The sequence below is a fragment of the Equus caballus genome, unplaced genomic scaffold (assembly GCF_041296265.1).
Source record: "Equus caballus isolate H_3958 breed thoroughbred unplaced genomic scaffold, TB-T2T haplotype2-0000900, whole genome shotgun sequence".
NCBI lineage: Eukaryota > Metazoa > Chordata > Mammalia > Perissodactyla > Equidae > Equus > Equus caballus.
In genome coordinates, this window is record NW_027222041.1 from 1 (window position 1) to 25,228 (window position 25,228).

General features: G+C 68.2%; 6 non-coding genes across 6 annotated transcripts; all 6 read left to right on the plus strand.

Moving 5' to 3' along the window:
* Positions 1-1,471: 1,471 nt before the first annotated feature.
* LOC138922494 (5S ribosomal RNA) lies at positions 1,472-1,590 on the plus strand. The gene has a single exon (XR_011435580.1). It is a non-coding gene; the product is annotated as a 5S ribosomal RNA (ribosomal RNA).
* A 3,936-nt stretch (positions 1,591-5,526) lies between these two features.
* LOC138922496 (5S ribosomal RNA) lies at positions 5,527-5,645 on the plus strand. The gene has a single exon (XR_011435582.1). It is a non-coding gene; the product is annotated as a 5S ribosomal RNA (ribosomal RNA).
* A 3,935-nt stretch (positions 5,646-9,580) lies between these two features.
* On the plus strand, positions 9,581-9,699 carry LOC138922497 (5S ribosomal RNA). The gene has a single exon (XR_011435583.1). It is a non-coding gene; the product is annotated as a 5S ribosomal RNA (ribosomal RNA).
* A 3,936-nt stretch (positions 9,700-13,635) lies between these two features.
* LOC138922498 (5S ribosomal RNA) lies at positions 13,636-13,754 on the plus strand. The gene has a single exon (XR_011435584.1). It is a non-coding gene; the product is annotated as a 5S ribosomal RNA (ribosomal RNA).
* A 3,935-nt stretch (positions 13,755-17,689) lies between these two features.
* On the plus strand, positions 17,690-17,808 carry LOC138922499 (5S ribosomal RNA). The gene has a single exon (XR_011435585.1). It is a non-coding gene; the product is annotated as a 5S ribosomal RNA (ribosomal RNA).
* Positions 17,809-21,745: 3,937 nt separating this feature from the next.
* Positions 21,746-21,864, plus strand: LOC138922495 (5S ribosomal RNA). Its single transcript, XR_011435581.1, has one exon. It is a non-coding gene; the product is annotated as a 5S ribosomal RNA (ribosomal RNA).
* Positions 21,865-25,228: the final 3,364 nt, after the last annotated feature.

Genomic DNA, 25,228 nt, shown 5'->3' on the forward strand with positions numbered 1-25,228 from the left:
GTCCATCCTCGGCGTGCTAGCCATCTTGGTAAAACTAAGGAGACTTAACGGGTGAGCTAACCTGTGGGAGACCCTGGGTAATGTCCCTACCTGCGCTCGAGCAGACTGTGGACGCTGTGGTCGTCGGGGAGGGGGTTCTGTACGTCTGGTAGATTGCGTTGGTTTCTCGGGCGAAGTTCTCCGTGTCCTGACTTTTCTGGCTGCTCGTTCTGTCAACTCAGGAAGTCCGGGGGCGCCCCGCAGAAAGAGGAAAAGAGCCAGAACGAAGAGGCGAAGAGAGAAGGAAAGAAACACACAAACACGCACGCGCACACAAAAACGCGCACACACAGAGCGAGAGCGAGAGCGAGAGCGAGAGCGAGAGCGAGCCCGAGCCCGGCTGCCTGTCCGTGGCTCCTGGGCGTCCGGGTCGCGGGACAGGGATCCCAGGAGCGCTGCACTCCTGAGACCCTGTCTGCACGTCCCAGGGCCCCAGGGGTGATCGCCAGCCCCAGGGCCCCCGCCTCCTTGCCCGGGCCCAGCTCAAGCACCACCGCCCTCCTGTGGGGAAGCTGCCTCTTGGGCAGGGCCTCTCTGTGTCAGCGTGAGCGTCTGTGTGTCTGTCCCGGGGGGTGTCTGTCTGGGTCCGTGTCTCGGATCCTCTCAATCTCTCTGTCTCTGCCTCTGTCTCTGTCTCTGTCTCTGTGTCTCTCAGGTCGGTCAGTCAGGAGCTGTCCAGGGTGGCCGCGGGGCCTGGGGTTGAGGGCGCGGTCCGGGTCCCGTGGGCGGGGCGCGGGGCGGGGCGGGGAAGGGTGGCCCGCCCTGGTCTCCCCGCGCCCCGCCGCCCGCCCCGGAGGGCTTTCCGGTGATGCCCTCTGGTCGCGCCGGTGGCTCCAGCTGGATTTGGGCAAGTTGGGGCCGGGCCGGAGCGGCGGCCGCCGGGGGTTGTTGGCCCGGGTTCGTTGGGAGGCGCCTCGGGCCGGAGGGGCCTCGCGGGCCCGGGGCCCCGACGCGCCGACGCGCCGACGCGCCGACGCGCCCGACGCCCCGGGCCACCTGTCCCCGAGCAGAGCAGCCGGATGTCCTGCGACCCGTCGCCGGGATGCGGGCGGACAGGAGGCCTGGAGCGTCCGGGGCCGGCTTGGGAGAGCGCCTAGACTTGCGCCCCGCCCGCCCACAGTCCCCGGGGTGCCCGAGGCCTCCCGCGCCCTGGGCGGGCGGCAGGGCAGGGCAGGGCAGGGCAGGGCAGGGCAGGGCAGGGTTTGGCTGGCCGCGGCGGCGGCGGCGGCGGCGGCGGCGGCGGCGGCGGGAGGCAGTGGCAGGCAGGCGGCAGGCGGCGGAGCGCGGGGCGCAGGGGACGCGGGCGGCCGGTGCGCGTCACAGGGGCTCGGGCGCGCGCGTCACAGACGCCAGGCGACGGCGCGTCACAGGGGCCAGGCGACAGCGCGCGCGCGCGCGAGGCTTCTTAGGGGCGCCGGCGGCAGCCGCCAGCGTCTACGGCCATACCACCCTGAACGCGCCCGATCTCGTCTGATCTCGGAAGCTAAGCAGGGTCGGGCCTGGTTAGTACTTGGATGGGAGACCGCCTGGGAATACCGGGTGCTGTAGGCTTTTGCCTCCCGCCGCCTCCCTCTCCTTTTGCGCCCCCCCCCCCGCCCCCCGGCCCCAGCGCCGCTCCCTCCACGCTCCTCCCGCCCCTCCTCCCTCCTCACCGGTCGCCCCATTGCCCCGCCACGCCCCCACCGCTGTCCAGCCGCGCGAGTGCCCCGCGGCCGCGGCCACCGCCGCCGCCGCCGCCGCCGCCGCCGCCCAGCCCTTCCACCTCGCGGCCCCACGGGAACCCAGGGCCAACCGGGGCCGGCCCCGCGTGGCCGTGCCCCCGACGCCGCCCTCGTCCGGCGGGCTCCCTCTGTCCTCGGCGGCCTCTTCCCACCCGCCAGGCTCCTGAGAGACCCTAGCGGTCCACTCGGCCGGCGCGGCACCCAAGCAGTTGGTCGAGTCGTGGTGTGCGATGGAACGGATCCCGCTCCGGGCTGCGGAGGCCCGGACAGCTTCAGCAAGCTGCCAGCAGCCCCTCCGTCTTCCAGAGCCCATCTAGGAAAGACCCCGGGTCAGGCCTCTCCAAACAGCACCTACAGAAGGACGGGGCCCACTGGGCTCGAGAGGAGCCTTCCGGGCCTGGCCATCCATCCCAAGCGGGACGGCTTCTGGATTTTCTGATGCCTGCGCCGTGTGTCAGCTTCTCCAAGTCGGTACCTGGCTGTCCTTGATACCGTCGTTCGCGAGAAACCCTCGTTTCCGCACCGGAGTTGGTACGGGTCCTTTTGTGTTGTCTTTCCTTAAAGACGTCCCCTTCCCCAAGTGTCTAAGTTTCAAGCGCCTCCCCCCGCTCCCCGGCTGGGATGCAACTCCGTCTCCGTCTTCGCTTTTGTCTTTTGGGGGGGGGGGGGGTCCTGCCTTCGTTTGAAAGGTCGGTGTCTGGCTCCTCGTGGATCCCTTGCATCCGTTTTGATTCTGAACAGACTGGATGGAAGGATTAGGAATCTTGCTGCGCTGGCCCAGGGTTTTGGTGTCCCCTCACTCAGGTGCCTCACTCTGTCCTGCCCCCCTCCTGGCCTCTGTCTGCCAGAGGGAGTGGACGAGTCCCCCGAGAGGACATTTCCGTCCTCAGCGGCCAGCCCTTCCTGGCTCCTTGGCTTGAGCTTTCATATCGTGCGGCTCGGGCAGCTTTGAAAGTCTGCTCTTCCCCTGCCTGTGTCCGCGCAGACTATCGCGGAAAGGGGATCCGGGAAAGCGGGAGGGGAGTTTGCTCCAGGGGAGGAGAGCGGGGATGACAGGGAGGAGGAGAGGGGAGACTTGCCTCAGATCGCACGGACTTTTACATTTTCAAGGGGGGAATTCATCAAGGTAAGCCGTCTCTTCCCCACCGCAGACAGAAAGCAATAGTTGCTCGCTGTGGAGAAGCTGGGACATGCGGGCAGAGCAGGAAGAGAGGACCTCAACCTCCATCCTCTCACCGTTCAGCAATCATCCTGGGAGCGAATATCCTCGTGTTTCCCTTTTCCCGTGGGCCCCACTTTCCCTGCCAGAGCAGACCCAGGGCACCTGTGGCCTGCTTCCTGCTTGCCCGGGATGGCGGGGTGGCGGGGCGGGGCGGGCCGCGCGTCGCTCCCTGCAGGGTAGCGCCCTGGGTGGTTCTGGTTCCGACGGCTCCCCCAATCTGACCTCCGATGAGCGTGTTCTGCTGGGAGAACTGGGGCTGTGTCTCCGTAAGTTTCCCGGAGTGCGGGCCCGGAGGCTTGGTCTCAAACGAAGGCTCGGCAGCAAGGGCCGCCGTTCCTGCGAGGGACTCGCCCTCCCTGAGCGGCAGTTGCCTCATCTGGTTGGAAAGGGGGTCCTGTTAGTGCCTCGTCGGTGGCGTTGTTGCGAGCGCGGAAGCGGGAGCACGGAGCACACCGCTCAGCACGGAGCGCGGCACTGGTTGGTGCGCGCTCATCGTCTGCCGTCCTTCCCTGTGAGCATAGTGCTTTCCGCCGACATTCGCCCGGCACCTGCGGGCCGCGTGCCTGCTTGGGGCCGGACCCAGCAGCCGAGGACGCAGGTGCCAAAATCTCTGCCTTTGGGGGAGTTCGCCGCCTCGTGCCTGGGACGGGAGGACCGACGGCAGACCAACACGTCCCGACGAGAGGCGGCGTCCCCGACGACGGGACGCGGTGCCGTGGGAAATGGAGAGCCTGGCACAGCCGAGGTCCTGGTCAGACATGCGTTGATGGCGTCGCTCTCTTTCCCCCAGCCCGCCCCCCGCCCCCCACCCCGGCCCCCCGGCCCTTTCCTCTCCCTCGCGTCCCGAGGTCCCCTTTCCAACGGGATCCAAGAACGCCCACAGGGCCCAAACTCTTGAGATGGGCAGTGCAGACATCGTGCACTGGATCCCGGGTGGACGACGGGAGAGGGCTGCGGCCCAGAACCCTGAAGCCCAGAGGTCTCGGGACGGGGATACCGGTGACGTCGGGAGGCACCAACGGGTGTTCCGACGTGCGTTTCCCTCCCCGTAATCACACCGTGGCGCTCATCCGTCCATCCTCGGCGTGCTAGCCATCTTGGTAAAACTAAGGAGACTTAACGGGTGAGCTAACCTGTGGGAGACCCTGGGTAATGTCCCTACCTGCGCTCGAGCAGACTGTGGACGCTGTGGTCGTCGGGGAGGGGGTTCTGTACGTCTGGTAGATTGCGTTGGTTTCTCGGGCGAAGTTCTCCGTGTCCTGACTTTTCTGGCTGCTCGTTCTGTCAACTCAGGAAGTCCGGGGGCGCCCCGCAGAAAGAGGAAAAGAGCCAGAACGAAGAGGCGAAGAGAGAAGGAAAGAAACACACAAACACGCACGCGCACACAAAAACGCGCACACACAGAGCGAGAGCGAGAGCGAGAGCGAGAGCGAGAGCGAGCCCGAGCCCGGCTGCCTGTCCGTGGCTCCTGGGCGTCCGGGTCGCGGGACAGGGATCCCAGGAGCGCTGCACTCCTGAGACCCTGTCTGCACGTCCCAGGGCCCCAGGGGTGATCGCCAGCCCCAGGGCCCCCGCCTCCTTGCCCGGGCCCAGCTCAAGCACCACCGCCCTCCTGTGGGGAAGCTGCCTCTTGGGCAGGGCCTCTCTGTGTCAGCGTGAGCGTCTGTGTGTCTGTCCCGGGGGGTGTCTGTCTGGGTCCGTGTCTCGGATCCTCTCAATCTCTCTGTCTCTGCCTCTGTCTCTGTCTCTGTCTCTGTGTCTCTCAGGTCGGTCAGTCAGGAGCTGTCCAGGGTGGCCGCGGGGCCTGGGGTTGAGGGCGCGGTCCGGGTCCCGTGGGCGGGGCGCGGGGCGGGGCGGGGAAGGGTGGCCCGCCCTGGTCTCCCCGCGCCCCGCCGCCCGCCCCGGAGGGGTTTCCGGTGATGCCCTCTGGTCGCGCCGGTGGCTCCAGCTGGATTTGGGCAAGTTGGGGCCGGGCCGGAGCGGCGGCCGCCGGGGGTTGTTGGGCCCGGGTTCGTTGGGAGGCGCCTCGGGCCGGAGGGGCCTCGCCGGCCCGGGGCCCCGACGCGCCGACGCGCCGACGCGCCGACGCGCCCGACGCCCCGGGCCACCTGTCCCCGAGCAGAGCAGCCGGATGTCCTGCGACCCGTCGCCGGGATGCGGGCGGACAGGAGGCCTGGAGCGTCCGGGGCCGGCTTGGGAGAGCGCCTAGACTTGCGCCCCGCCCGCCCACAGTCCCCGGGGTGCCCGAGGCCTCCCGCGCCCTGGGCGGGCGGCAGGGCAGGGCAGGGCAGGGCAGGGCAGGGCAGGGCAGGGTTTGGCTGGCCGCGGCGGCGGCGGCGGCGGCGGCGGCGGCGGCGGCGGGAGGCAGTGGCAGGCAGGCGGCAGGCGGCGGAGCGCGGGGCGCAGGGGACGCGGGCGGCCGGTGCGCGTCACAGGGGCTCGGGCGCGCGCGTCACAGACGCCAGGCGACGGCGCGTCACAGGGGCCAGGCGACAGCGCGCGCGCGCGCGAGGCTTCTTAGGGGCGCCGGCGGCAGCCGCCAGCGTCTACGGCCATACCACCCTGAACGCGCCCGATCTCGTCTGATCTCGGAAGCTAAGCAGGGTCGGGCCTGGTTAGTACTTGGATGGGAGACCGCCTGGGAATACCGGGTGCTGTAGGCTTTTGCCTCCCGCCGCCTCCCTCTCCTTTTGCGCCCCCCCCCCCGCCCCCCGGCCCCAGCGCCGCTCCCTCCACGCTCCTCCCGCCCCTCCTCCCTCCTCACCGGTCGCCCCATTGCCCCGCCACGCCCCCACCGCTGTCCAGCCGCGCGAGTGCCCCGCGGCCGCGGCCACCGCCGCCGCCGCCGCCGCCGCCGCCGCCCAGCCCTTCCACCTCGCGGCCCCACGGGAACCCAGGGCCAACCGGGGCCGGCCCCGCGTGGCCGTGCCCCCGACGCCGCCCTCGTCCGGCGGGCTCCCTCTGTCCTCGGCGGCCTCTTCCCACCCGCCAGGCTCCTGAGAGACCCTAGCGGTCCACTCGGCCGGCGCGGCACCCAAGCAGTTGGTCGAGTCGTGGTGTGCGATGGAACGGATCCCGCTCCGGGCTGCGGAGGCCCGGACAGCTTCAGCAAGCTGCCAGCAGCCCCTCCGTCTTCCAGAGCCCATCTAGGAAAGACCCCGGGTCAGGCCTCTCCAAACAGCACCTACAGAAGGACGGGGCCCACTGGGCTCGAGAGGAGCCTTCCGGGCCTGGCCATCCATCCCAAGCGGGACGGCTTCTGGATTTTCTGATGCCTGCGCCGTGTGTCAGCTTCTCCAAGTCGGTACCTGGCTGTCCTTGATACCGTCGTTCGCGAGAAACCCTCGTTTCCGCACCGGAGTTGGTACGGGTCCTTTTGTGTTGTCTTTCCTTAAAGACGTCCCCTTCCCCAAGTGTCTAAGTTTCAAGCGCCTCCCCCCGCTCCCCGGCTGGGATGCAACTCCGTCTCCGTCTTCGCTTTTGTCTTTTGGGGGGGGGGGGGTCCTGCCTTCGTTTGAAAGGTCGGTGTCTGGCTCCTCGTGGATCCCTTGCATCCGTTTTGATTCTGAACAGACTGGATGGAAGGATTAGGAATCTTGCTGCGCTGGCCCAGGGTTTTGGTGTCCCCTCACTCAGGTGCCTCACTCTGTCCTGCCCCCCTCCTGGCCTCTGTCTGCCAGAGGGAGTGGACGAGTCCCCCGAGAGGACATTTCCGTCCTCAGCGGCCAGCCCTTCCTGGCTCCTTGGCTTGAGCTTTCATATCGTGCGGCTCGGGCAGCTTTGAAAGTCTGCTCTTCCCCTGCCTGTGTCCGCGCAGACTATCGCGGAAAGGGGATCCGGGAAAGCGGGAGGGGAGTTTGCTCCAGGGGAGGAGAGCGGGGATGACAGGGAGGAGGAGAGGGGAGACTTGCCTCAGATCGCACGGACTTTTACATTTTCAAGGGGGGAATTCATCAAGGTAAGCCGTCTCTTCCCCACCGCAGACAGAAAGCAATAGTTGCTCGCTGTGGAGAAGCTGGGACATGCGGGCAGAGCAGGAAGAGAGGACCTCAACCTCCATCCTCTCACCGTTCAGCAATCATCCTGGGAGCGAATATCCTCGTGTTTCCCTTTTCCCGTGGGCCCCACTTTCCCTGCCAGAGCAGACCCAGGGCACCTGTGGCCTGCTTCCTGCTTGCCCGGGATGGCGGGGTGGCGGGGCGGGGCGGGCCGCGCGTCGCTCCCTGCAGGGTAGCGCCCTGGGTGGTTCTGGTTCCGACGGCTCCCCCAATCTGACCTCCGATGAGCGTGTTCTGCTGGGAGAACTGGGGCTGTGTCTCCGTAAGTTTCCCGGAGTGCGGGCCCGGAGGCTTGGTCTCAAACGAAGGCTCGGCAGCAAGGGCCGCCGTTCCTGCGAGGGACTCGCCCTCCCTGAGCGGCAGTTGCCTCATCTGGTTGGAAAGGGGGTCCTGTTAGTGCCTCGTCGGTGGCGTTGTTGCGAGCGCGGAAGCGGGAGCACGGAGCACACCGCTCAGCACGGAGCGCGGCACTGGTTGGTGCGCGCTCATCGTCTGCCGTCCTTCCCTGTGAGCATAGTGCTTTCCGCCGACATTCGCCCGGCACCTGCGGGCCGCGTGCCTGCTTGGGGCCGGACCCAGCAGCCGAGGACGCAGGTGCCAAAATCTCTGCCTTTGGGGGAGTTCGCCGCCTCGTGCCTGGGACGGGAGGACCGACGGCAGACCAACACGTCCCGACGAGAGGCGGCGTCCCCGACGACGGGACGCGGTGCCGTGGGAAATGGAGAGCCTGGCACAGCCGAGGTCCTGGTCAGACATGCGTTGATGGCGTCGCTCTCTTTCCCCCAGCCCGCCCCCCGCCCCCCACCCCGGCCCCCCGGCCCTTTCCTCTCCCTCGCGTCCCGAGGTCCCCTTTCCAACGGGATCCAAGAACGCCCACAGGGCCCAAACTCTTGAGATGGGCAGTGCAGACATCGTGCACTGGATCCCGGGTGGACGACGGGAGAGGGCTGCGGCCCAGAACCCTGAAGCCCAGAGGTCTCGGGACGGGGATACCGGTGACGTCGGGAGGCACCAACGGGTGTTCCGACGTGCGTTTCCCTCCCCGTAATCACACCGTGGCGCTCATCCGTCCATCCTCGGCGTGCTAGCCATCTTGGTAAAACTAAGGAGACTTAACGGGTGAGCTAACCTGTGGGAGACCCTGGGTAATGTCCCTACCTGCGCTCGAGCAGACTGTGGACGCTGTGGTCGTCGGGGAGGGGGTTCTGTACGTCTGGTAGATTGCGTTGGTTTCTCGGGCGAAGTTCTCCGTGTCCTGACTTTTCTGGCTGCTCGTTCTGTCAACTCAGGAAGTCCGGGGGCGCCCCGCAGAAAGAGGAAAAGAGCCAGAACGAAGAGGCGAAGAGAGAAGGAAAGAAACACACAAACACGCACGCGCACACAAAAACGCGCACACACAGAGCGAGAGCGAGAGCGAGAGCGAGAGCGAGAGCGAGCCCGAGCCCGGCTGCCTGTCCGTGGCTCCTGGGCGTCCGGGTCGCGGGACAGGGATCCCAGGAGCGCTGCACTCCTGAGACCCTGTCTGCACGTCCCAGGGCCCCAGGGGTGATCGCCAGCCCCAGGGCCCCCGCCTCCTTGCCCGGGCCCAGCTCAAGCACCACCGCCCTCCTGTGGGGAAGCTGCCTCTTGGGCAGGGCCTCTCTGTGTCAGCGTGAGCGTCTGTGTGTCTGTCCCGGGGGGTGTCTGTCTGGGTCCGTGTCTCGGATCCTCTCAATCTCTCTGTCTCTGCCTCTGTCTCTGTCTCTGTCTCTGTGTCTCTCAGGTCGGTCAGTCAGGAGCTGTCCAGGGTGGCCGCGGGGCCTGGGGTTGAGGGCGCGGTCCGGGTCCCGTGGGCGGGGCGCGGGGCGGGGCGGGGAAGGGTGGCCCGCCCTGGTCTCCCCGCGCCCCGCCGCCCGCCCCGGAGGGGTTTCCGGTGATGCCCTCTGGTCGCGCCGGTGGCTCCAGCTGGATTTGGGCAAGTTGGGGCCGGGCCGGAGCGGCGGCCGCCGGGGGTTGTTGGGCCCGGGTTCGTTGGGAGGCGCCTCGGGCCGGAGGGGCCTCGCGGGCCCGGGGCCCCGACGCGCCGACGCGCCGACGCGCCGACGCGCCCGACGCCCCGGGCCACCTGTCCCCGAGCAGAGCAGCCGGATGTCCTGCGACCCGTCGCCGGGATGCGGGCGGACAGGAGGCCTGGAGCGTCCGGGGCCGGCTTGGGAGAGCGCCTAGACTTGCGCCCCGCCCGCCCACAGTCCCCGGGGTGCCCGAGGCCTCCCGCGCCCTGGGCGGGCGGCAGGGCAGGGCAGGGCAGGGCAGGGCAGGGCAGGGCAGGGTTTGGCTGGCCGCGGCGGCGGCGGCGGCGGCGGCGGCGGCGGCGGCGGGAGGCAGTGGCAGGCAGGCGGCAGGCGGCGGAGCGCGGGGCGCAGGGGACGCGGGCGGCCGGTGCGCGTCACAGGGGCTCGGGCGCGCGCGTCACAGACGCCAGGCGACGGCGCGTCACAGGGGCCAGGCGACAGCGCGCGCGCGCGCGAGGCTTCTTAGGGGCGCCGGCGGCAGCCGCCAGCGTCTACGGCCATACCACCCTGAACGCGCCCGATCTCGTCTGATCTCGGAAGCTAAGCAGGGTCGGGCCTGGTTAGTACTTGGATGGGAGACCGCCTGGGAATACCGGGTGCTGTAGGCTTTTGCCTCCCGCCGCCTCCCTCTCCTTTTGCGCCCCCCCCCCCGCCCCCCGGCCCCAGCGCCGCTCCCTCCACGCTCCTCCCGCCCCTCCTCCCTCCTCACCGGTCGCCCCATTGCCCCGCCACGCCCCCACCGCTGTCCAGCCGCGCGAGTGCCCCGCGGCCGCGGCCACCGCCGCCGCCGCCGCCGCCGCCGCCGCCCAGCCCTTCCACCTCGCGGCCCCACGGGAACCCAGGGCCAACCGGGGCCGGCCCCGCGTGGCCGTGCCCCCGACGCCGCCCTCGTCCGGCGGGCTCCCTCTGTCCTCGGCGGCCTCTTCCCACCCGCCAGGCTCCTGAGAGACCCTAGCGGTCCACTCGGCCGGCGCGGCACCCAAGCAGTTGGTCGAGTCGTGGTGTGCGATGGAACGGATCCCGCTCCGGGCTGCGGAGGCCCGGACAGCTTCAGCAAGCTGCCAGCAGCCCCTCCGTCTTCCAGAGCCCATCTAGGAAAGACCCCGGGTCAGGCCTCTCCAAACAGCACCTACAGAAGGACGGGGCCCACTGGGCTCGAGAGGAGCCTTCCGGGCCTGGCCATCCATCCCAAGCGGGACGGCTTCTGGATTTTCTGATGCCTGCGCCGTGTGTCAGCTTCTCCAAGTCGGTACCTGGCTGTCCTTGATACCGTCGTTCGCGAGAAACCCTCGTTTCCGCACCGGAGTTGGTACGGGTCCTTTTGTGTTGTCTTTCCTTAAAGACGTCCCCTTCCCCAAGTGTCTAAGTTTCAAGCGCCTCCCCCCGCTCCCCGGCTGGGATGCAACTCCGTCTCCGTCTTCGCTTTTGTCTTTTGGGGGGGGGGGGGGTCCTGCCTTCGTTTGAAAGGTCGGTGTCTGGCTCCTCGTGGATCCCTTGCATCCGTTTTGATTCTGAACAGACTGGATGGAAGGATTAGGAATCTTGCTGCGCTGGCCCAGGGTTTTGGTGTCCCCTCACTCAGGTGCCTCACTCTGTCCTGCCCCCCTCCTGGCCTCTGTCTGCCAGAGGGAGTGGACGAGTCCCCCGAGAGGACATTTCCGTCCTCAGCGGCCAGCCCTTCCTGGCTCCTTGGCTTGAGCTTTCATATCGTGCGGCTCGGGCAGCTTTGAAAGTCTGCTCTTCCCCTGCCTGTGTCCGCGCAGACTATCGCGGAAAGGGGATCCGGGAAAGCGGGAGGGGAGTTTGCTCCAGGGGAGGAGAGCGGGGATGACAGGGAGGAGGAGAGGGGAGACTTGCCTCAGATCGCACGGACTTTTACATTTTCAAGGGGGGAATTCATCAAGGTAAGCCGTCTCTTCCCCACCGCAGACAGAAAGCAATAGTTGCTCGCTGTGGAGAAGCTGGGACATGCGGGCAGAGCAGGAAGAGAGGACCTCAACCTCCATCCTCTCACCGTTCAGCAATCATCCTGGGAGCGAATATCCTCGTGTTTCCCTTTTCCCGTGGGCCCCACTTTCCCTGCCAGAGCAGACCCAGGGCACCTGTGGCCTGCTTCCTGCTTGCCCGGGATGGCGGGGTGGCGGGGCGGGGCGGGCCGCGCGTCGCTCCCTGCAGGGTAGCGCCCTGGGTGGTTCTGGTTCCGACGGCTCCCCCAATCTGACCTCCGATGAGCGTGTTCTGCTGGGAGAACTGGGGCTGTGTCTCCGTAAGTTTCCCGGAGTGCGGGCCCGGAGGCTTGGTCTCAAACGAAGGCTCGGCAGCAAGGGCCGCCGTTCCTGCGAGGGACTCGCCCTCCCTGAGCGGCAGTTGCCTCATCTGGTTGGAAAGGGGGTCCTGTTAGTGCCTCGTCGGTGGCGTTGTTGCGAGCGCGGAAGCGGGAGCACGGAGCACACCGCTCAGCACGGAGCGCGGCACTGGTTGGTGCGCGCTCATCGTCTGCCGTCCTTCCCTGTGAGCATAGTGCTTTCCGCCGACATTCGCCCGGCACCTGCGGGCCGCGTGCCTGCTTGGGGCCGGACCCAGCAGCCGAGGACGCAGGTGCCAAAATCTCTGCCTTTGGGGGAGTTCGCCGCCTCGTGCCTGGGACGGGAGGACCGACGGCAGACCAACACGTCCCGACGAGAGGCGGCGTCCCCGACGACGGGACGCGGTGCCGTGGGAAATGGAGAGCCTGGCACAGCCGAGGTCCTGGTCAGACATGCGTTGATGGCGTCGCTCTCTTTCCCCCAGCCCGCCCCCCGCCCCCCACCCCGGCCCCCCGGCCCTTTCCTCTCCCTCGCGTCCCGAGGTCCCCTTTCCAACGGGATCCAAGAACGCCCACAGGGCCCAAACTCTTGAGATGGGCAGTGCAGACATCGTGCACTGGATCCCGGGTGGACGACGGGAGAGGGCTGCGGCCCAGAACCCTGAAGCCCAGAGGTCTCGGGACGGGGATACCGGTGACGTCGGGAGGCACCAACGGGTGTTCCGACGTGCGTTTCCCTCCCCGTAATCACACCGTGGCGCTCATCCGTCCATCCTCGGCGTGCTAGCCATCTTGGTAAAACTAAGGAGACTTAACGGGTGAGCTAACCTGTGGGAGACCCTGGGTAATGTCCCTACCTGCGCTCGAGCAGACTGTGGACGCTGTGGTCGTCGGGGAGGGGGTTCTGTACGTCTGGTAGATTGCGTTGGTTTCTCGGGCGAAGTTCTCCGTGTCCTGACTTTTCTGGCTGCTCGTTCTGTCAACTCAGGAAGTCCGGGGGCGCCCCGCAGAAAGAGGAAAAGAGCCAGAACGAAGAGGCGAAGAGAGAAGGAAAGAAACACACAAACACGCACGCGCACACAAAAACGCGCACACACAGAGCGAGAGCGAGAGCGAGAGCGAGAGCGAGAGCGAGCCCGAGCCCGGCTGCCTGTCCGTGGCTCCTGGGCGTCCGGGTCGCGGGACAGGGATCCCAGGAGCGCTGCACTCCTGAGACCCTGTCTGCACGTCCCAGGGCCCCAGGGGTGATCGCCAGCCCCAGGGCCCCCGCCTCCTTGCCCGGGCCCAGCTCAAGCACCACCGCCCTCCTGTGGGGAAGCTGCCTCTTGGGCAGGGCCTCTCTGTGTCAGCGTGAGCGTCTGTGTGTCTGTCCCGGGGGGTGTCTGTCTGGGTCCGTGTCTCGGATCCTCTCAATCTCTCTGTCTCTGCCTCTGTCTCTGTCTCTGTCTCTGTGTCTCTCAGGTCGGTCAGTCAGGAGCTGTCCAGGGTGGCCGCGGGGCCTGGGGTTGAGGGCGCGGTCCGGGTCCCGTGGGCGGGGCGCGGGGCGGGGCGGGGAAGGGTGGCCCGCCCTGGTCTCCCCGCGCCCCGCCGCCCGCCCCGGAGGGGTTTCCGGTGATGCCCTCTGGTCGCGCCGGTGGCTCCAGCTGGATTTGGGCAAGTTGGGGCCGGGCCGGAGCGGCGGCCGCCGGGGGTTGTTGGGCCCGGGTTCGTTGGGAGGCGCCTCGGGCCGGAGGGGCCTCGCCGGCCCGGGGCCCCGACGCGCCGACGCGCCGACGCGCCGACGCGCCCGACGCCCCGGGCCACCTGTCCCCGAGCAGAGCAGCCGGATGTCCTGCGACCCGTCGCCGGGATGCGGGCGGACAGGAGGCCTGGAGCGTCCGGGGCCGGCTTGGGAGAGCGCCTAGACTTGCGCCCCGCCCGCCCACAGTCCCCGGGCTGCCCGAGGCCTCCCGCGCCCTGGGCGGGCGGCAGGGCAGGGCAGGGCAGGGCAGGGCAGGGCAGGGCAGGGTTTGGCTGGCCGCGGCGGCGGCGGCGGCGGCGGCGGCGGCGGCGGCGGGAGGCAGTGGCAGGCAGGCGGCAGGCGGCGGAGCGCGGGGCGCAGGGGACGCGGGCGGCCGGTGCGCGTCACAGGGGCTCGGGCGCGCGCGTCACAGACGCCAGGCGACGGCGCGTCACAGGGGCCAGGCGACAGCGCGCGCGCGCGCGAGGCTTCTTAGGGGCGCCGGCGGCAGCCGCCAGCGTCTACGGCCATACCACCCTGAACGCGCCCGATCTCGTCTGATCTCGGAAGCTAAGCAGGGTCGGGCCTGGTTAGTACTTGGATGGGAGACCGCCTGGGAATACCGGGTGCTGTAGGCTTTTGCCTCCCGCCGCCTCCCTCTCCTTTTGCGCCCCCCCCCCCGCCCCCCGGCCCCAGCGCCGCTCCCTCCACGCTCCTCCCGCCCCTCCTCCCTCCTCACCGGTCGCCCCATTGCCCCGCCACGCCCCCACCGCTGTCCAGCCGCGCGAGTGCCCCGCGGCCGCGGCCACCGCCGCCGCCGCCGCCGCCGCCGCCGCCCAGCCCTTCCACCTCGCGGCCCCACGGGAACCCAGGGCCAACCGGGGCCGGCCCCGCGTGGCCGTGCCCCCGACGCCGCCCTCGTCCGGCGGGCTCCCTCTGTCCTCGGCGGCCTCTTCCCACCCGCCAGGCTCCTGAGAGACCCTAGCGGTCCACTCGGCCGGCGCGGCACCCAAGCAGTTGGTCGAGTCGTGGTGTGCGATGGAACGGATCCCGCTCCGGGCTGCGGAGGCCCGGACAGCTTCAGCAAGCTGCCAGCAGCCCCTCCGTCTTCCAGAGCCCATCTAGGAAAGACCCCGGGTCAGGCCTCTCCAAACAGCACCTACAGAAGGACGGGGCCCACTGGGCTCGAGAGGAGCCTTCCGGGCCTGGCCATCCATCCCAAGCGGGACGGCTTCTGGATTTTCTGATGCCTGCGCCGTGTGTCAGCTTCTCCAAGTCGGTACCTGGCTGTCCTTGATACCGTCGTTCGCGAGAAACCCTCGTTTCCGCACCGGAGTTGGTACGGGTCCTTTTGTGTTGTCTTTCCTTAAAGACGTCCCCTTCCCCAAGTGTCTAAGTTTCAAGCGCCTCCCCCCGCTCCCCGGCTGGGATGCAACTCCGTCTCCGTCTTCGCTTTTGTCTTTTGGGGGGGGGGGGGTCCTGCCTTCGTTTGAAAGGTCGGTGTCTGGCTCCTCGTGGATCCCTTGCATCCGTTTTGATTCTGAACAGACTGGATGGAAGGATTAGGAATCTTGCTGCGCTGGCCCAGGGTTTTGGTGTCCCCTCACTCAGGTGCCTCACTCTGTCCTGCCCCCCTCCTGGCCTCTGTCTGCCAGAGGGAGTGGACGAGTCCCCCGAGAGGACATTTCCGTCCTCAGCGGCCAGCCCTTCCTGGCTCCTTGGCTTGAGCTTTCATATCGTGCGGCTCGGGCAGCTTTGAAAGTCTGCTCTTCCCCTGCCTGTGTCCGCGCAGACTATCGCGGAAAGGGGATCCGGGAAAGCGGGAGGGGAGTTTGCTCCAGGGGAGGAGAGCGGGGATGACAGGGAGGAGGAGAGGGGAGACTTGCCTCAGATCGCACGGACTTTTACATTTTCAAGGGGGGAATTCATCAAGGTAAGCCGTCTCTTCCCCACCGCAGACAGAAAGCAATAGTTGCTCGCTGTGGAGAAGCTGGGACATGCGGGCAGAGCAGGAAGAGAGGACCTCAACCTCCATCCTCTCACCGTTCAGCAATCATCCTGGGAGCGAATATCCTCGTGTTTCCCTTTTCCCGTGGGCCCCACTTTCCCTGCCAGAGCAGACCCAGGGCACCTGTGGCCTGCTTCCTGCTTGCCCGGGATGGCGGGGTGGCGGGGCGGGGCGGGCCGCGCGTCGCTCCCTGCAGGGTAGCGCCCTGGGTGGTTCTGGTTCCGACGGCTCCCCCAATCTGACCTCCGATGAGCGTGTTCTGCTGGGAGAACTGGGGCTGTGTCTCCGTAAGTTTCCCGGAGTGCGGGCCCGGAGGCTTGGTCTCAAACGAAGGCTCGGCAGCAAGGGCCGCCGTTCCTGCGAGGGACTCGCCCTCCCTGAGCGGCAGTTGCCTCATCTGGTTGGAAAGGGGGTCCTGTTAGTGCCTCGTCGGTGGCGTTGTTGCGAGCGCGGAAGCGGGAGCACGGAGCACACCGCTCAGCACGGAGCGCGGCACTGGTTGGTGCGCGCTCATCGTCTGCCGTCCTTCCCTGTGAGCATAGTGCTTTCCGCCGACATTCGCCCGGCACCTGCGGGCCGCGTGCCTGCTTGGGGCCGGACCCAGCAGCCGAGGACGCAGGTGCCAAAATCTCTGCCTTTGGGGGAGTTCGCCGCCTCGTGCCTGGGACGGGAGGACCGACGGCAGACCAACACGTCCCGACGAGAGGCGGCGTCCCCGACGACGGGACGCGGTGCCGTGGGAAATGGAGAGCCTGGCACAGCCGAGGTCCTGGTCAGACATGCGTTGATGGCGTCGCTCTCTTTCCCCCAGCCCGCCCCCCGCCCCCCACCCCGGCCCCCCGGCCCTTTCCTCTCCCTCGCGTCCCGAGGTCCCCTTTCCAACGGGATCCAAGAACGCCCACAGGGCCCAAACTCTTGAGATGGGCAGTGCAGACATCGTGCACTGGATCCCGGGTGGACGACGGGAGAGGGCTGCGGCCCAGAACCCTGAAGCCCAGAGGTCTCGGGACGGGGATACCGGTGACGTCGGGAGGCACCAACGGGTGTTCCGACGTGCGTTTCCCTCCCCGTAATCACACCGTGGCGCTCATCCGTCCATCCTCGGCGTGCTAGCCATCTTGGTAAAACTAAGGAGACTTAACGGGTGAGCTAACCTGTGGGAGACCCTGGGTAATGTCCCTACCTGCGCTCGAGCAGACTGTGGACGCTGTGGTCGTCGGGGAGGGGGTTCTGTACGTCTGGTAGATTGCGTTGGTTTCTCGGGCGAAGTTCTCCGTGTCCTGACTTTTCTGGCTGCTCGTTCTGTCAACTCAGGAAGTCCGGGGGCGCCCCGCAGAAAGAGGAAAAGAGCCAGAACGAAGAGGCGAAGAGAGAAGGAAAGAAACACACAAACACGCACGCGCACACAAAAACGCGCACACACAGAGCGAGAGCGAGAGCGAGAGCGAGAGCGAGAGCGAGCCCGAGCCCGGCTGCCTGTCCGTGGCTCCTGGGCGTCCGGGTCGCGGGACAGGGATCCCAGGAGCGCTGCACTCCTGAGACCCTGTCTGCACGTCCCAGGGCCCCAGGGGTGATCGCCAGCCCCAGGGCCCCCGCCTCCTTGCCCGGGCCCAGCTCAAGCACCACCGCCCTCCTGTGGGGAAGCTGCCTCTTGGGCAGGGCCTCTCTGTGTCAGCGTGAGCGTCTGTGTGTCTGTCCCGGGGGGTGTCTGTCTGGGTCCGTGTCTCGGATCCTCTCAATCTCTCTGTCTCTGCCTCTGTCTCTGTCTCTGTCTCTGTGTCTCTCAGGTCGGTCAGTCAGGAGCTGTCCAGGGTGGCCGCGGGGCCTGGGGTTGAGGGCGCGGTCCGGGTCCCGTGGGCGGGGCGCGGGGCGGGGCGGGGAAGGGTGGCCCGCCCTGGTCTCCCCGCGCCCCGCCGCCCGCCCCGGAGGGCTTTCCGGTGATGCCCTCTGGTCGCGCCGGTGGCTCCAGCTGGATTTGGGCAAGTTGGGGCCGGGCCGGAGCGGCGGCCGCCGGGGGTTGTTGGGCCCGGGTTCGTTGGGAGGCGCCTCGGGCCGGAGGGGCCTCGCCGGCCCGGGGCCCCGACGCGCCGACGCGCCGACGCGCCGACGCGCCCGACGCCCCGGGCCACCTGTCCCCGAGCAGAGCAGCCGGATGTCCTGCGACCCGTCGCCGGGATGCGGGCGGACAGGAGGCCTGGAGCGTCCGGGGCCGGCTTGGGAGAGCGCCTAGACTTGCGCCCCGCCCGCCCACAGTCCCCGGGGTGCCCGAGGCCTCCCGCGCCCTGGGCGGGCGGCAGGGCAGGGCAGGGCAGGGCAGGGCAGGGCAGGGCAGGGTTTGGCTGGCCGCGGCGGCGGCGGCGGCGGCGGCGGCGGCGGCGGCGGGAGGCAGTGGCAGGCAGGCGGCAGGCGGCGGAGCGCGGGGCGCAGGGGACGCGGGCGGCCGGTGCGCGTCACAGGGGCTCGGGCGCGCGCGTCACAGACGCCAGGCGACGGCGCGTCACAGGGGCCAGGCGACAGCGCGCGCGCGCGCGAGGCTTCTTAGGGGCGCCGGCGGCAGCCGCCAGCGTCTACGGCCATACCACCCTGAACGCGCCCGATCTCGTCTGATCTCGGAAGCTAAGCAGGGTCGGGCCTGGTTAGTACTTGGATGGGAGACCGCCTGGGAATACCGGGTGCTGTAGGCTTTTGCCTCCCGCCGCCTCCCTCTCCTTTTGCGCCCCCCCCCCCCGCCCCCCGGCCCCAGCGCCGCTCCCTCCACGCTCCTCCCGCCCCTCCTCCCTCCTCACCGGTCGCCCCATTGCCCCGCCACGCCCCCACCGCTGTCCAGCCGCGCGAGTGCCCCGCGGCCGCGGCCACCGCCGCCGCCGCCGCCGCCGCCGCCGCCCAGCCCTTCCACCTCGCGGCCCCACGGGAACCCAGGGCCAACCGGGGCCGGCCCCGCGTGGCCGTGCCCCCGACGCCGCCCTCGTCCGGCGGGCTCCCTCTGTCCTCGGCGGCCTCTTCCCACCCGCCAGGCTCCTGAGAGACCCTAGCGGTCCACTCGGCCGGCGCGGCACCCAAGCAGTTGGTCGAGTCGTGGTGTGCGATGGAACGGATCCCGCTCCGGGCTGCGGAGGCCCGGACAGCTTCAGCAAGCTGCCAGCAGCCCCTCCGTCTTCCAGAGCCCATCTAGGAAAGACCCCGGGTCAGGCCTCTCCAAACAGCACCTACAGAAGGACGGGGCCCACTGGGCTCGAGAGGAGCCTTCCGGGCCTGGCCATCCATCCCAAGCGGGACGGCTTCTGGATTTTCTGATGCCTGCGCCGTGTGTCAGCTTCTCCAAGTCGGTACCTGGCTGTCCTTGATACCGTCGTTCGCGAGAAACCCTCGTTTCCGCACCGGAGTTGGTACGGGTCCTTTTGTGTTGTCTTTCCTTAAAGACGTCCCCTTCCCCAAGTGTCTAAGTTTCAAGCGCCTCCCCCCGCTCCCCGGCTGGGATGCAACTCCGTCTCCGTCTTCGCTTTTGTCTTTTGGGGGGGGGGGGGGTCCTGCCTTCGTTTGAAAGGTCGGTGTCTGGCTCCTCGTGGATCCCTTGCATCCGTTTTGATTCTGAACAGACTGGATGGAAGGATTAGGAATCTTGCTGCGCTGGCCCAGGGTTTTGGTGTCCCCTCACTCAGGTGCCTCACTCTGTCCTGCCCCCCTCCTGGCCTCTGTCTGCCAGAGGGAGTGGACGAGTCCCCCGAGAGGACATTTCCGTCCTCAGCGGCCAGCCCTTCCTGGCTCCTTGGCTTGAGCTTTCATATCGTGCGGCTCGGGCAGCTTTGAAAGTCTGCTCTTCCCCTGCCTGTGTCCGCGCAGACTATCGCGGAAAGGGGATCCGGGAAAGCGGGAGGGGAGTTTGCTCCAGGGGAGGAGAGCGGGGATGACAGGGAGGAGGAGAGGGGAGACTTGCCTCAGATCGCACGGACTTTTACATTTTCAAGGGGGGAATTCATCAAGGTAAGCCGTCTCTTCCCCACCGCAGACAGAAAGCAATAGTTGCTCGCTGTGGAGAAGCTGGGACATGCGGGCAGAGCAGGAAGAGAGGACCTCAACCTCCATCCTCTCACCGTTCAGCAATCATCCTGGGAGCGAATATCCTCGTGTTTCCCTTTTCCCGTGGGCCCCACTTTCCCTGCCAGAGCAGACCCAGGGCACCTGTGGCCTGCTTCCTGCTTGCCCGGGATGGCGGGGTGGCGGGGCGGGGCGGGCCGCGCGTCGCTCCCTGCAGGGTAGCGCCCTGGGTGGTTCTGGTTCCGACGGCTCCCCCAATCTGACCTCCGATGAGCGTGTTCTGCTGGGAGAACTGGGGCTGTGTCTCCGTAAGTTTCCCGGAGTGCGGGCCCGGAGGCTTGGTCTCAAACGAAGGCTCGGCAGCAAGGGCCGCCGTTCCTGCGAGGGACTCGCCCTCCCTGAGCGGCAGTTGCCTCATCTGGTTGGAAAGGGGGTCCTGTTAGTGCCTCGTCGGTGGCGTTGTTGCGAGCGCGGAAGCGGGAGCACGGAGCACACCGCTCAGCACGGAGCGCGGCACTGGTTGGTGCGCGCTCATCGTCTGCCGTCCTTCCCTGTGAGCATAGTGCTTTCCGCCGACATTCGCCCGGCACCTGCGGGCCGCGTGCCTGCTTGGGGCCGGACCCAGCAGCCGAGGACGCAGGTGCCAAAATCTCTGCCTTTGGGGGAGTTCGCCGCCTCGTGCCTGGGACGGGAGGACCGACGGCAGACCAACACGTCCCGACGAGAGGCGGCGTCCCCGACGACGGGACGCGGTGCCGTGGGAAATGGAGAGCCTGGCACAGCCGAGGTCCTGGTCAGACATGCGTTGATGGCGTCGCTCTCTTTCCCCCAGCCCGCCCCCCGCCCCCCACCCCGGCCCCCCGGCCCTTTCCTCTCCCTCGCGTCCCGAGGTCCCCTTTCCAACGGGATCCAAGAACGCCCACAGGGCCCAAACTCTTGAGATGGGCAGTGCAGACATCGTGCACTGGATCCCGGGTGGACGACGGGAGAGGGCTGCGGCCCAGAACCCTGAAGCCCAGAGGTCTCGGGACGGGGATACCGGTGACGTCGGGAGGCACCAACGGGTGTTCCGACGTGCGTTTCCCTCCCCGTAATCACACCGTGGCGCTCATCCGTCCATCCTCGGCGTGCTAGCCATCTTGGTAAAACTAAGGAGACTTAACGGGTGAGCTAACCTGTGGGAGACCCTGGGTAATGTCCCTACCTGCGCTCGAGCAGACTGTGGACGCTGTGGTCGTCGGGGAGGGGGTTCTGTACGTCTGGTAGATTGCGTTGGTTTCTCGGGCGAAGTTCTCCGTGTCCTGACTTTTCTGGCTGCTCGTTCTGTCAACTCAGGAAGTCCGGGGGCGCCCCGCAGAAAGAGGAAAAGAGCCAGAACGAAGAGGCGAAGAGAGAAGGAAAGAAACACACAAACACGCACGCGCACACAAAAACGCGCACACACAGAGCGAGAGCGAGAGCGAGAGCGAGAGCGAGAGCGAGCCCGAGCCCGGCTGCCTGTCCGTGGCTCCTGGGCGTCCGGGTCGCGGGACAGGGATCCCAGGAGCGCTGCACTCCTGAGACCCTGTCTGCACGTCCCAGGGCCCCAGGGGTGATCGCCAGCCCCAGGGCCCCCGCCTCCTTGCCCGGGCCCAGCTCAAGCACCACCGCCCTCCTGTGGGGAAGCTGCCTCTTGGGCAGGGCCTCTCTGTGTCAGCGTGAGCGTCTGTGTGTCTGTCCCGGGGGGTGTCTGTCTGGGTCCGTGTCTCGGATCCTCTCAATCTCTCTGTCTCTGCCTCTGTCTCTGTCTCTGTCTCTGTGTCTCTCAGGTCGGTCAGTCAGGAGCTGTCCAGGGTGGCCGCGGGGCCTGGGGTTGAGGGCGCGGTCCGGGTCCCGTGGGCGGGGCGCGGGGCGGGGCGGGGAAGGGTGGCCCGCCCTGGTCTCCCCGCGCCCCGCCGCCCGCCCCGGAGGGGTTTCCGGTGATGCCCTCTGGTCGCGCCGGTGGCTCCAGCTGGATTTGGGCAAGTTGGGGCCGGGCCGGAGCGGCGGCCGCCGGGGGTTGTTGGGCCCGGGTTCGTTGGGAGGCGCCTCGGGCCGGAGGGGCCTCGCCGGCCCGGGGCCCCGACGCGCCGACGCGCCGACGCGCCGACGCGCCCGACGCCCCGGGCCACCTGTCCCCGAGCAGAGCAGCCGGATGTCCTGCGACCCGTCGCCGGGATGCGGGCGGACAGGAGGCCTGGAGCGTCCGGGGCCGGCTTGGGAGAGCGCCTAGACTTGCGCCCCGCCCGCCCACAGTCCCCGGGGTGCCCGAGGCCTCCCGCGCCCTGGGCGGGCGGCAGGGCAGGGCAGGGCAGGGCAGGGCAGGGCAGGGCAGGGTTTGGCTGGCCGCGGCGGCGGCGGCGGCGGCGGCGGCGGCGGCGGCGGGAGGCAGTGGCAGGCAGGCGGCAGGCGGCGGAGCGCGGGGCGCAGGGGACGCGGGCGGCCGGTGCGCGTCACAGGGGCTCGGGCGCGCGCGTCACAGACGCCAGGCGACGGCGCGTCACAGGGGCCAGGCGACAGCGCGCGCGCGCGCGAGGCTTCTTAGGGGCGCCGGCGGCAGCCGCCAGCGTCTACGGCCATACCACCCTGAACGCGCCCGATCTCGTCTGATCTCGGAAGCTAAGCAGGGTCGGGCCTGGTTAGTACTTGGATGGGAGACCGCCTGGGAATACCGGGTGCTGTAGGCTTTTGCCTCCCGCCGCCTCCCTCTCCTTTTGCGCCCCCCCCCCCGCCCCCCGGCCCCAGCGCCGCTCCCTCCACGCTCCTCCCGCCCCTCCTCCCTCCTCACCGGTCGCCCCATTGCCCCGCCACGCCCCCACCGCTGTCCAGCCGCGCGAGTGCCCCGCGGCCGCGGCCACCGCCGCCGCCGCCGCCGCCGCCGCCGCCCAGCCCTTCCACCTCGCGGCCCCACGGGAACCCAGGGCCAACCGGGGCCGGCCCCGCGTGGCCGTGCCCCCGACGCCGCCCTCGTCCGGCGGGCTCCCTCTGTCCTCGGCGGCCTCTTCCCACCCGCCAGGCTCCTGAGAGACCCTAGCGGTCCACTCGGCCGGCGCGGCACCCAAGCAGTTGGTCGAGTCGTGGTGTGCGATGGAACGGATCCCGCTCCGGGCTGCGGAGGCCCGGACAGCTTCAGCAAGCTGCCAGCAGCCCCTCCGTCTTCCAGAGCCCATCTAGGAAAGACCCCGGGTCAGGCCTCTCCAAACAGCACCTACAGAAGGACGGGGCCCACTGGGCTCGAGAGGAGCCTTCCGGGCCTGGCCATCCATCCCAAGCGGGACGGCTTCTGGATTTTCTGATGCCTGCGCCGTGTGTCAGCTTCTCCAAGTCGGTACCTGGCTGTCCTTGATACCGTCGTTCGCGAGAAACCCTCGTTTCCGCACCGGAGTTGGTACGGGTCCTTTTGTGTTGTCTTTCCTTAAAGACGTCCCCTTCCCCAAGTGTCTAAGTTTCAAGCGCCTCCCCCCGCTCCCCGGCTGGGATGCAACTCCGTCTCCGTCTTCGCTTTTGTCTTTTGGGGGGGGGGGGGTCCTGCCTTCGTTTGAAAGGTCGGTGTCTGGCTCCTCGTGGATCCCTTGCATCCGTTTTGATTCTGAACAGACTGGATGGAAGGATTAGGAATCTTGCTGCGCTGGCCCAGGGTTTTGGTGTCCCCTCACTCAGGTGCCTCACTCTGTCCTGCCCCCCTCCTGGCCTCTGTCTGCCAGAGGGAGTGGACGAGTCCCCCGAGAGGACATTTCCGTCCTCAGCGGCCAGCCCTTCCTGGCTCCTTGGCTTGAGCTTTCATATCGTGCGGCTCGGGCAGCTTTGAAAGTCTGCTCTTCCCCTGCCTGTGTCCGCGCAGACTATCGCGGAAAGGGGATCCGGGAAAGCGGGAGGGGAGTTTGCTCCAGGGGAGGAGAGCGGGGATGACAGGGAGGAGGAGAGGGGAGACTTGCCTCAGATCGCACGGACTTTTACATTTTCAAGGGGGGAATTCATCAAGGTAAGCCGTCTCTTCCCCACCGCAGACAGAAAGCAATAGTTGCTCGCTGTGGAGAAGCTGGGACATGCGGGCAGAGCAGGAAGAGAGGACCTCAACCTCCATCCTCTCACCGTTCAGCAATCATCCTGGGAGCGAATATCCTCGTGTTTCCCTTTTCCCGTGGGCCCCACTTTCCCTGCCAGAGCAGACCCAGGGCACCTGTGGCCTGCTTCCTGCTTGCCCGGGATGGCGGGGTGGCGGGGCGGGGCGGGCCGCGCGTCGCTCCCTGCAGGGTAGCGCCCTGGGTGGTTCTGGTTCCGACGGCTCCCCCAATCTGACCTCCGATGAGCGTGTTCTGCTGGGAGAACTGGGGCTGTGTCTCCGTAAGTTTCCCGGAGTGCGGGCCCGGAGGCTTGGTCTCAAACGAAGGCTCGGCAGCAAGGGCCGCCGTTCCTGCGAGGGACTCGCCCTCCCTGAGCGGCAGTTGCCTCATCTGGTTGGAAAGGGGGTCCTGTTAGTGCCTCGTCGGTGGCGTTGTTGCGAGCGCGGAAGCGGGAGCACGGAGCACACCGCTCAGCACGGAGCGCGGCACTGGTTGGTGCGCGCTCATCGTCTGCCGTCCTTCCCTGTGAGCATAGTGCTTTCCGCCGACATTCGCCCGGCACCTGCGGGCCGCGTGCCTGCTTGGGGCCGGACCCAGCAGCCGAGGACGCAGGTGCCAAAATCTCTGCCTTTGGGGGAGTTCGCCGCCTCGTGCCTGGGACGGGAGGACCGACGGCAGACCAACACGTCCCGACGAGAGGCGGCGTCCCCGACGACGGGACGCGGTGCCGTGGGAAATGGAGAGCCTGGCACAGCCGAGGTCCTGGTCAGACATGCGTTGATGGCGTCGCTCTCTTTCCCCCAGCCCGCCCCCCGCCCCCCACCCCGGCCCCCCGGCCCTTTCCTCTCCCTCGCGTCCCGAGGTCCCCTTTCCAACGGGATCCAAGAACGCCCACAGGGCCCAAACTCTTGAGATGGGCAGTGCAGACATCGTGCACTGGATCCCGGGTGGACGACGGGAGAGGGCTGCGGCCCAGAACCCTGAAGCCCAGAGGTCTCGGGACGGGGATACCGGTGACGTCGGGAGGCACCAACGGGTGTTCCGACGTGCGTTTCCCTCCCCGTAATCACACCGTGGCGCTCATCCGTCCATCCTCGGCGTGCTAGCCATCTTGGTAAAACTAAGGAGACTTAACGGGTGAGCTAACCTGTGGGAGACCCTGGGTAATGTCCCTACCTGCGCTCGAGCAGACTGTGGACGCTGTGGTCGTCGGGGAGGGGGTTCTGTACGTCTGGTAGATTGCGTTGGTTTCTCGGGCGAAGTTCTCCGTGTCCTGACTTTTCTGCTGCTCGTTCTGTCAACTCAGGAAGTCCGGGGGCGCCCGCAGAAAGAGGAAAAGAGCCAGAACGAAGAGGCGAAGAGAGAAGGAAAGAAACACACAAACACGCACGCGCACACACAAAAACGCGCACACACAGAGCGAGAGCGAGAGCGAGAGCGAGAGCGAGAGCGAGCCCGAGCCCGGCTGCCTGTCTGTGGCTCCTGGGCGTCCGGGTCCGCGGGACAGGGATCCCAGGAGCGCTGCACTCCTGAGACCCTGTCTTGCACGTCCCAGGGCCCCAGGGGTGATCGCCAGCCCCAGGGCCCCCGCCTCCTTGCCCGGGCCCAGCTCAAGCCACCACCGCCCTCCTGTGGGGAAGCTGCCTCTTGGGCAGGGCCTCTCTGTGTCAGCGTGAGCGTCTGTGTGTCTGTCCCGGGGGGTGTCTGTCTGGGTCCGTGTCTCGGATCCTCTCAATCTCTCTGTCTCTGCCTCTGTCTCTGTCTCTGTCTCTGTGTCTCTCAGGTCGGTCAGTCAGGAGCTGTCCAGGGTGGCCGCGGGGCCTGGGGTTGAGGGCGCGGTCCGGGTCCCGTGGGCGGGGCGCGGGGCGGGGCGGGGAAGGGTGGCCCGCCCTGGTCTCCCCGCGCCCCGCCGCCCGCCCCCGGAGGGGTTTCCCGGTGATGCCCTCTGGTCGCGCCGGTGGCTCCAGCTGGATTTGGGCAAGTTGGG